The sequence below is a fragment of the Hipposideros armiger genome, unplaced genomic scaffold (assembly GCF_001890085.2).
Source record: "Hipposideros armiger isolate ML-2016 unplaced genomic scaffold, ASM189008v1 scaffold_339, whole genome shotgun sequence".
Lineage (NCBI taxonomy): Eukaryota > Metazoa > Chordata > Mammalia > Chiroptera > Hipposideridae > Hipposideros > Hipposideros armiger.
In genome coordinates, this window is record NW_017731689.1 from 8,729 (window position 1) to 19,707 (window position 10,979).

The following is a 10,979-nucleotide window of genomic DNA, read 5'->3' on the forward strand; positions in this document are numbered from 1 at the left end:
CTTGGAGGTGTATGAAGGACCAGAGTTGACAGTGGAGGGTGGTCTCTGAAGACTCATCTCTCAGGTTCTCAGGACTAATGAGAGATCTGGTGAGCAATAATAAACAGATGTTAAGTAAACCAAGTAAGGTGAGCTCAGGAGGGATGAAATATTAATTCATGGAAGAAGCCAATACCAGAGGTAAGCCGTAAATTCCTTATGGTCCATAAAGAGAGAATCATGCTACAAATGTCCAGTGAGACCTTAAAATGAAGGTTTTCCCCAGATAGTAGGAAATGGAAATTTAAGGAGAGTAATGTTGACCACGCTATGCATCCATTACCTTATTTGATCCCTATGGAAGATAGATATTATTACCCCCCTTGCATAGACAAATAGTGTTGTTGATGTACTTTTCAAAACACATGCAGTTTGAGGGGATGTAACAAGGATTTGAAGACATTTTTGTCTGAAACCAACCTTATACTCGTTTTAGTACCTCCTGTTGTGCTTGGAGAGGTTATTTTTCCAGGATCATTTACCTTAGGCTTGGTCAAATTTTGGCACATATGTAGTTACCTCTCTTAATTCTAGAGTAGACATTAGGAGTTGAATAGAGTACTCTTTGAGTCAGATTCTGCATCAGTATCCTCAGCCCAGGGATCTGAGAAGCCACCGGGAAGCAGAGTTCTTTATATAAGTTAAACTTATTAGACATTTCTAACACCATTGACTTTCTTAGCAGCAATGAAATGAGAAGTGTGATCTCTGAGATGATTTCTGGCCTACAATCATATCAACAGTTAACAACAACAAGTTAACCAAATAAACATTCAAACCATTTTTTTCTAAATAACAACACTTTACAAAATGTAGACATCTAAAATATATTATGGAGGCAAAGTTTTTTGTTTTCTTCTTCTTCCATACATACTTCAAAACTATTTGGCTACAAAATTCATCATGAGAATTTAAAAGTGTAATCACTATCAATTGCTCAGCATATTCTAAGTGCTGAGCACTGTACCAGACTTTTAAAATAAATCATCCCTATTAAAATAGACTAAGTCTAGTTACAATGTTTGCTACTTGTTCCAAGTCACCAGGGTTCATTTGACAGATGGTCCTGACCACATACGTGTTCCTCTTCTCCCCAGTATGACTCTTTGTATCTTCTAAATCTACACAGTTGCTTGGAAAAGAGGGCGTCCCCAAATAGAGACTAGTTCTTTTGATCAAAGCTACGTGCTATCCACTGGAAATTCCCATATAGGTTCTTCAAGTCCATTTGTAAGAAAATTAGCAGCCTCATGGCCACCTGTATACGTACCTGAACTAGCTAAGATACCATGTCAGAATAGTTACTCAGCAGTTACAGGATATAGGGCAGCTAAAAATTGGGCCTGTTAGCTGACTAATCACTCTCCTCTTTATCTTTAAATACATTTTCCATGTGTCTATGGAACCAGAAAGAATAATTCTACAATAGCTAAGTACTCTGGGTTAGGTTTGCTTTTTTCCTTTATTTCATTTTATTTTAGCAGAGTTCATGTATTCTTGGACCTTGTTTATGATCTTTCGGAAAGAGCTTGTTTCTGTAAGCCTTGGCCGATGATTAGGCTGAAAGGGACTTGCCTCCAAAATGTCAATCAAACACAGGAAGTTTATGCTCCTGTTTGACTTTCCACACCCACTCTTGAGACTAACAGTTTTCTGAAATAATAATACTTACTATTGTTAGCAATGTTGTGAGTTGGTACAGAAGCAATTTTTCAATGTTAATTTTTGTGTTGGCTCATCAACATTTCATCTTTTTTTTCAAAGGTTATCATATCCTTCTAATTGAGCAGCCATCTCAGGAGAAAGAGGCCAGCTGATTCATCATTAGAATACAGACTCGGAGACATCAAAGGAAAAAAGAAGAGAGACAAGGCAGAACATAGGTCCTACTGCATTGTACATATCAGATCTAAATTCTAAAGACCAAAAGCACATGTTGTCTTAAAAATGTTGAACCCAAATTGAAATTATTAATCTCCTTGCTCTGGTTTCTGAGTTTGTTTGGGCAGCTGGGGACTTTTTAGCATAATCTAGACTTTCACTTAATAATTGCATTTCTAATTCAGATCTCCTGACATTACTAAATTACTTCTCCAGACCCGTTCACTTAAAAATAAGTCCACATTTAGTGCCTGAGGCTTTGTTTAAAGGTCTACTAGTTTATACGCAGCAGTAGAAAGGCAGCTCCTTTACAAAAAAAAAAAAAAAATCAAGTGTGGTTATGTGGATTTGGTGCACTTATAAGCTCTTAGTGGGAAAGGCTTTTCCTCTTCTATCCTTAAACCTCATAACAGAGTACTCCTGAGACATTTGGCCAATGAATGTATCTTCAAACTACCTATCTCATACTTTTACTATGACAGTTCTGATTCTCAGAAAGAGAATAGCCTAGTGACCATTGTCCAATAATTCCTGGTTCATCGACCATCTATGAAGTGATCACAAGAAGTAAGCTAACAATTTGAGATTGGCAGGCATAAATGTTACTTCTTATTTCAACGAGTCCTTGAAACAGGACCTCAACAAAGTCACTTTTCCTGATGTTTCTTCCATGTAACATTGGAGACGTGGAGTAAGATATTACCTTTGTCTTCCTAGATATCTTGAGACACAGTTTCCTCTGAGTGACTCACAATGACTGTATTTCTTAATTCATTCTTCAACAAATATCAATTGGGCACCACACATTTGCCTGGGATGGTATACGTGCAAGGGCTTTGTTAAATGCATTATTATTTCATGGCGAAGTTATCTCTAACCTGTGGGATGTCATTAGGAAAGAGTCAACAGCAGCCCTTCATTGTGTAGAGTGAATAGTGTATCAGCCAATCTGAGATATTAACACATCCTCTACAATCAGCTAAGAAGAGGGTGTTCCTTTGAGTAGAAAACCCAAATGGAGCTGAAGAACCCCAGGTAGGCAGTGGAGTTGAAAGTAAATGTTTATGTTCAAATGAGATGAGGCAAAAATGAACAACGGGCAGCTTTAGGTGCAGGAACTGAGCTGTGAGCTGTGTCAGAGAGAAATGTGCTGGGAGGGAAGGAAATCCAAAATGGCCTCATAAAGCTGTTTTAAGTCTAAAGCCTAGATTGTGCTTACGGTAGCATCAGCACGTTGTGCTGCATAAGCTTCACTAAGTGATGACTCTCTTAGGTCCTTTCTATTGTTCCTTAATACTGAAAAGTATTCTTTTTGAAAATGCCAGTGTAAGGATAGGAAAGAGTCTGAATACGGTGATGGGAATAAAAACGAAAGTGAGGGAAACCCTGTACCGACCTGAGAGGCTTGTTACCAATTCATATTCCTGGTCCTCTGACTTACTAAATCAGAATTCCTGGAGCAGGGAACCCAGAAATCATTATTTTTAAAAAGCATCCTAAGTGATTTCCAGGTCACTAAGAGTTGATCCTTATGCCCGAGGGGAAGTTTAAAATCAGAACTGTTGCCTTCATCTTCCCTTTCTATCCAGAGTCTCATTACAAATTCTGTCAAATTCTCTAGATTCAATGTCTTCTTTACATAGATAGATTATTTTTTTATCTTACAAGTTTTTTCAGTGGATTTTTTTTTATTTCACCAGTTTCCTTTAAGTAGTAAAAAGAGGTCATTTTAGCCTCAAAAAAGTAAATTTGAACAACTTCTTACCAATCCAACATCCACTTATCTTTCGAGACTCAATTCAGCCATCGACTTTTCCTGAAAATTTCCCCTTATCCCTCACCCTACTCCAGGCTAAATTAGGAGCCCCTCCCGTATGTTCCTAGAATACACTGTGTTTGCTACGGAGAAGCTGTGGTAGAATCATCTATTTACTTATCTGCTTCCTAAACCAAAGATCCTTCATATCAGACTTTGTGTTATTTGTCATTCATACTTTTACCTCTAGCTTCTCAACCATCACCTGCAATGTGATAAGCATTCAATAAAAGTTGTTTGAAAACAAACATTCACGCATGAATAAGTGCATGAAAATCTAATTCGGAAAGGAACATTGAACTAAGCAAGCCTGAAGCTGCAATTTTAGGAACTAGAGTTTCATTTTCTGAGTTGATAGTTAAGGACAGAGACAGACTTATCTGGGACACAGTTCAGATTATCTGAGTTATAGAACCTTGAGAAAGTAAAACCTAATAGTTATCTTCCAAACATCGTTTTCCCAAAGCAACTGAAGGGAACAGCCAATCCCATTATTCTTTCCTCTGGTTCCAAGGTAACTAATGTCTTTAATGTTTTACCAACAATAACAAATGACAGTTGTTTTTACACTAAATAGGTTTCCCGTTTGCCATGCAGTGTACAGGTTGGAAAATATAATTAACCAACTAAAAACTACAGAGTAATGAAATAAGAACCCAAGCCATCAGGAAAAGAAACTTGGAATTAGTACTCTTCCACTAGCTCCTAGAGCTCTTAAAGAATGGTGTCTTTAAGTATAAACTGGAGAGAGATTTTCCTACCAAGGTGAAACAGACGTCATAGCCACACACATATCTACTGCAACGGTACATTTAACTGTACACAGCACAGAAATTTAAGAAAAACAAAATATTTCCCCCAGTGTTTGTTTTTACATAGCATGATGTTAGATTGTATGATATTTTGAGAACAAGTTTTCAATAGCGGGCAACTTTCTCAGCTCATTTCCAGTGGATGGCCTCAGTGTCACCAACTCAGCAACTAATGAGCTCTGCTCTAGCTGCTTTCCCACACATCGCCAATTAAAGGTAGCCTCTGCTTGGTCTAGATACAGCAGAAGAAAATAAAACAGGTTTCCCAGCACCAGCCTGCTGAAATTAGGTGGGCCATAGATTGACTCACGATGGCTCCTTGCATAAATCCATAAATAAAGGATGTCTGCAAAGAATGAAGCTGAGAACGGCCTAAGATAGCCACCTAGCTAAGGATTGCCCCTTCAAGGCTCTAATTTTTCTGCTGTAATTTAACACTCCTCCCAAAAGTTTTATATATATATATATATATATATATATATATATATATATATATATATATATATATATATATATATATATATATATATATATATATATCATATCAGAGAAAGACTTTACCCAGTGCATAATTTAAACACTTCAAATTACCCCATAATGATTCTGGTTTTGCTAGATGGTAGCTTAATGGAAATAAACCAAAGCTTAAGGGAATCTGCCTTTTTTTTTACATTCTAATTGGGAGGACCAAAATTAACTTGTAAGCTATTAGCTCCAAAACAAGCATTCCTCTTCTGGGATTTCCTTCTTAAACTAAAATCTTTTACCCTCACATGGAATGGAATCAAAGCTCTCCATAGGAGACATTCTGTAAACATTGGGGCCAGGAAACCAGTTAGTAGAGAATCTCAGGGGCACCTAGAGATCTATTCTCTAAGCTCTTTCTAGCCTGATAACATGAAAATGGATGCTCTGGCAGAACTATGCAAGTCATTAGAGTGCAGAGTTCTAATGTAAAGATTAGAAAGCCAAGGGGATAAACAAACATTCGCCATATACGTAAACCACACCATACAAAGTGTGGTTAATCTTACCAAAAGGTAGGCAGCTAGGCAACATACAAAGCACCATTCATGGTCCTAATGCCCCATCCTTCCATAATTATTCATTTTTCATCTATTCTGGCATTACATTTAAAGAAAACTTCCTTTATTCATAACAGTCCTGGTCACTGTCAATATTTTGGAGGTCTTTTTAATTGACAGGCACAGTGTTACTTTTATATATAAAATTTCATTCAATCTTCTTATCCTATGGAATAGGAACTATTCTCACTTTCATTTTTTCACTCTATTTCATATTGTTTTCAAGTTAAAAAGTAATATGTGCAAATGATAAAATGTCAAACAGAATAAAGAGGAATAGAGTAAAATGTGACTCTGCTTACTTATGATCTATGGTGTCCCAGACAATTTAGAGAAGCCAATACAACCAATTTCTGGGTCATTCTTCCATAAATAATTTAAACATACAAATATGCAAGAAAATGCATCATTTTTCATGCATATGGAAAGACATTGTGTGCTATCTTCCACAGTTCATTTTTTATACTTAACTAACTTATAGGGCCATGAAACTCTACCAGATTCTTTTTTTCAAATTACAGTTGATATTCAATATTACATTTGTTTCAAGTGTGCAGCATAGTGGTTAGACATGTAGCTTATGAAGTGATCCCCCGATAAGTCTAGTACCCATCTGACCCATACATAGTTATTAAAATATTGACTATATTCCCTATGCTGTACTTTACATCCCCATGACTATTTTATAATTGCTAATTTGTACTTCTTAATGCCTGCATCTTCTTCACCTAGACCCCCAACTGCCCTCCCACCTCACAACCATCAGTTTGTTCTCTGTTATCTACAATTTTGTTTCTGTTTTGTTTCTTAGACTCCACATAGAAGTGAAATCATATGGTATGTCATAGAACTTAACACCAAAAAAGACAAACAATCCAATTAAAAAATGGGCAGAGAATCTGAATAGTTATTTCTCCAAAGAGGACATACAGAGGGCAAACAGATTATATGAAGAGATGCTCAACATCACTAATGATCAGAGAAACACAAAATAAAACCACAATGAGATAGCACCTCACACATGTCAGAATGGTTATTATCAATAAATCAATAAACAAGTGTTGTGAGGATGTGGAGGTCAGGAAGCCCTCGTGCACTGTGGTGAGATTACAGGTTGGTGCAGCCACTATGGAAAACTCTTTGGAGGTGCCTCAAAAAATTAAAAACAGAACTACCTTATGACACAGCAATTTCACTTCTGGGTATTTATCCAAATAAATCCAAAACACTAATTCAAAAATCATAGGGATGAAATGAATCCCTATGTTCCTTGTAGCATTATTTACAATAGCCAAGATATGATGGTAACCTAAGTGTCCATCAATAGACAATTGAATAAAGAAGATATAGTACATATATACAATGGAACATTACTTGGCCATAAAAAAGAATGAAATCCACATATGTGAGATCATATGGTATTTGTCTTTCTCTGACTGACTTATTTCACTTAGCATGTTCTCTAGGTCCATCCATATCGTTGCAAATGGTACAATTTCATGCTTCTTTATAGCTGAGTAATACTCCATTGTATAAATATACCACAGTTTCTTAATCCAGTCATCTACCAATGGGCATTTCAGTTGTTTCCAAGGCTTGGCTTGTTGTAACTAGCACTGCAATGAACACAGGGGACCAGATAGACTTGTGTCTTGTTAGGGAGACCACTTCATGGACGGTGTAGAGGCCTGACCACTGCACTGTACATCTGAAGCTGTTGAATAATATTATATGTTAACTATAATTTAATATATATATATATAGTCACAGGATGTGGAGTACAGTGTGTGGAGTGGAGTCAAGGAATTGTAATAGATATGTATGATATCGCGGGTGGGGGAGTGGTGGATGGGGGAGGGGGTTGTCACTTTGTGAGGGGTGAAAAGCATAACTATTGCATTGTTTTGTACACCTGAAATTAATACAAAAAAAATAATATCTTAGCATTTGTGACAACATGGAGGAACCTAAAGGGTGTTATGTTAATTAACTCAGACAGAGAAAGGCAGATTCTTTTCAATGGTTTCATAGGGTTAGATGTACTGCAATTGATTTACTCATCTCATCTTGATACATCCCTAGCCCAGAAATAAAAGAATAAAAACAGTGCGTTTTGCATATTTGCTAATTTAATCCTCATAAAAACTCAATGAGATAGGTACTAGTATTAATTTCATTTTATAGATGAGGAAGCAGAGTCTTGAGAAAAGTTAATAATTAGTCAAAAGCCACCAAGCTAATATATAGGGAATCTGGGTACTTAACCATGATACCTGCCTATCCTTTCTTTTATTTCTCTATTTTTTTTGTACCTCTCCCCCTCTTTCTTGCTCTCTTCATCACTCCTTCGCACTTTCCCTACGTGCACAAAGTTTTTTTCTACTTTCTTCTCTCTTGTTGATTGGTTGGGTGCCTGGTTCCCCCAAAGGCAAACTGATTTGATGGGCAAAAAGTTCTACTACTTGATACTATTATATGGCAACTATGTGTCATCTCTGTCGTGAATGTGTCTAACAAAAAGTCCCTTGCCAACCTTCCTTTTGTTTTCATTACAAAGTCCAAAGTCCTTAACATAACATGCAAAGATTTGATATTTGCAACAACATGGATGAACCTGGAAGGCGTTATGCTAAGCGAAATAATCTAGAGAAACAAATATTGTATGATCTCACTTATATGTGGATTCTTTTTAAAAAAAAATCAAATTCATAGAAACAGAGAGTAGAATGATGGTTACGAGGAGCTGAGGAATGGGGGAAATGGAGAGACGCTGGGTAAAGGGTACAAGCCTTCAGCTCCAGTGTGTAAGCTGTGAGGATCCAATGTACGGCAGAGTGACTATATGTAGTTCACAATACTGTACTGTGTACTTAAAATTTTCTCAGAGTAAATCTTAAGCATTCTCATACACACACACACACACACACACACACACACACACACACCTCTGTGAAGAAGTATGCCAATTAACCAGATTGTGGGAATCATTTCAAAATGTATACATATTTCAAATCATCACATTGTTACACTTTAAATATATACAAGTGTATTTGCTAATTTTATCTCAATAAAGCTCAGGACAGTGGGGAGAAAGTAAAATGGGGGTGACAACACCAATTAGAGATTTAGCAAAGGAAATTTGTTGACAAGGAAACATGGTGGACACGGGGAGATAGTTTCTGCCAGCTAATCTCAACCTTCATTATATATAACATTCAGATTCCTCATTTAGTAGTTTTTAGGTGGGACAAAAAAATCTGCCATTTTAATAGGCATCAGGAATGATTCTCATAAACACTAAAGTCTGAGAATAATTGCTGTAGGTCTTACGACAGACTCAATAACACAAAAAAAAATTACAACTACTGGCTTTTTTAAGAAAACACTTTTAAAAGCATAATGTTATAATTTAAAGCCAGAGCAGGTTCATTAGTCATTCTGTCTACATGATTTCTTCCTTGTCACACACCTTCACTTTTCTTTGTACAAAGTTTGGTTAAGTCATTTCTCCTACCTCTAATTCAACACAAAGCCCTTCTTAAAAATCAGAGCTTCATTATTTAATTACATGTCATGGGGGCTCTGATTGAGAAATTTATCCAAGGAGATTTTATTAAGTCTTCTTGAAATAAAAAAAAAAAGAGCTATGTAGCTGAAGACATGGAATTTGTGAAAAATAAGGTGATTAATGCCAGCTAATAACTCCCATTTTCAAATAGCTGTATAAAAGTATCTTTCATGAAGATGATTGTAGCCAGATTATTTTAAATGTAAATTTATTCTCAGCCTCAATAGAAAAGAACCAGAAGTACAGATATAACAGCATTTGTTCAAATAGCACCACCGCAAAAAAAAAAAGGAATCCGACCTTGTGTTGGCCAAACTATCCAAGATTCCATCTTGCAAATACCCTACAGATTCTCGATCTTTACAGGGCGCTAAAATAATCAAATCTATTCTCTGGATGGGAAATACTATCATAAAGTGAAAGTGCTGTGAAAAATCACAGGCCCGGAGGGCTACCCTGTCTCCTGTGGCTGACTAGTTTTATTGTGTGAACAAATCACTTAGTCCTTACTCCAGGTCAGTGATATTGTCTGAAAGGAATTTCATATCCAGAGAATTTAAGAGAGTTAGGAGCTCTCACAATCTCCTGGCTACAGGTCCAAAGCAAAAGAAGTAGTCTTTCAGGAACTGAAAATGTCTTTAGGAATAGCTATAACCTTGACAAAAGATTCAAGTCCAAGAACACATTGGCTTCATACCCAAAGGCTTCACAACTACTTCAAGAACTTTTTCCAAACTATATTGCAGCAAGCTTGCTCTTCTCACTCTCTCCAAGAGGGGTACTTATCTCTTGATACAGAAAGTTGGAGAGCTCTCCAGAGCGGGTTCACGGATTCTGATCCACTTAAGACTGAAATGTCATCAAGATTGCTGAGACTTGTTTTGATGATCTGAGTAGTTCTAAAGAAGTGGATGTTGCCTATTTAAACACACACACACACACACACACACACATATACACACATCAAAGAAATAAAAATATAAGCTGAGTATAGCAAGCAAGGGGAGTTCTTAGTAATAAACTAAAAGAGCCATTTGATGATATTGAGTATTTGTTATGTGTCAGGGACTCTGTGTATTAACTCTTTTAACCTTCATAACAACTCTAGGAAGTAGCATTATCGCCAGTCTCAGTTTGCTCCAAGGTGCAGACAGGTTGAGCTTCCTATCCAAGATCATACTACCAGTAGCAACAGAACCAGAATTCAACCCAGACAGCCTGGTTTTAAAGCTCAAATGCTTAACCATTGTGTGAACTGCCTCCCCCTACCTCTAAAGGGTGCTCCCCACTCCCCATCTCCAACATGGTCAAAGAATAATAAAAAACTAACCTCGATAATAACAAGATTTTTTATAGCAGTTGTAAACTTTCTATTTTATTTACAATGGCCCTTACATAGGCTTGAGTTAGCAATAAAAATTTAAAAAATTTTTTAAATAATAATAAAATGAAAAACCTGCTGGGCCAAAGTCAATGTGAGCGATTTTGAGCTTTAAAATCATTTTCACTGTGGAAGCTTTCCCTTGCCTCCTATCTTTAGAGCAGTATTTGTAAATCTGAGTTTTGACACAAACCCAATGAACAGAAATTCTGTTGGAGCAGCTGTTCTTGAGGCATTTCTAGGTTGATTGGAACCATGAGAAACTGAACATACTATTTATAAGCAGTAAAAAATGGAGGCAGTTTGTTGTTTAAAATCACCAATGATAGTTTGTAAAAATTTACCAGTGTAATACATACACATGGTACACATGGGTGATACATATCTGGTCTTTTAA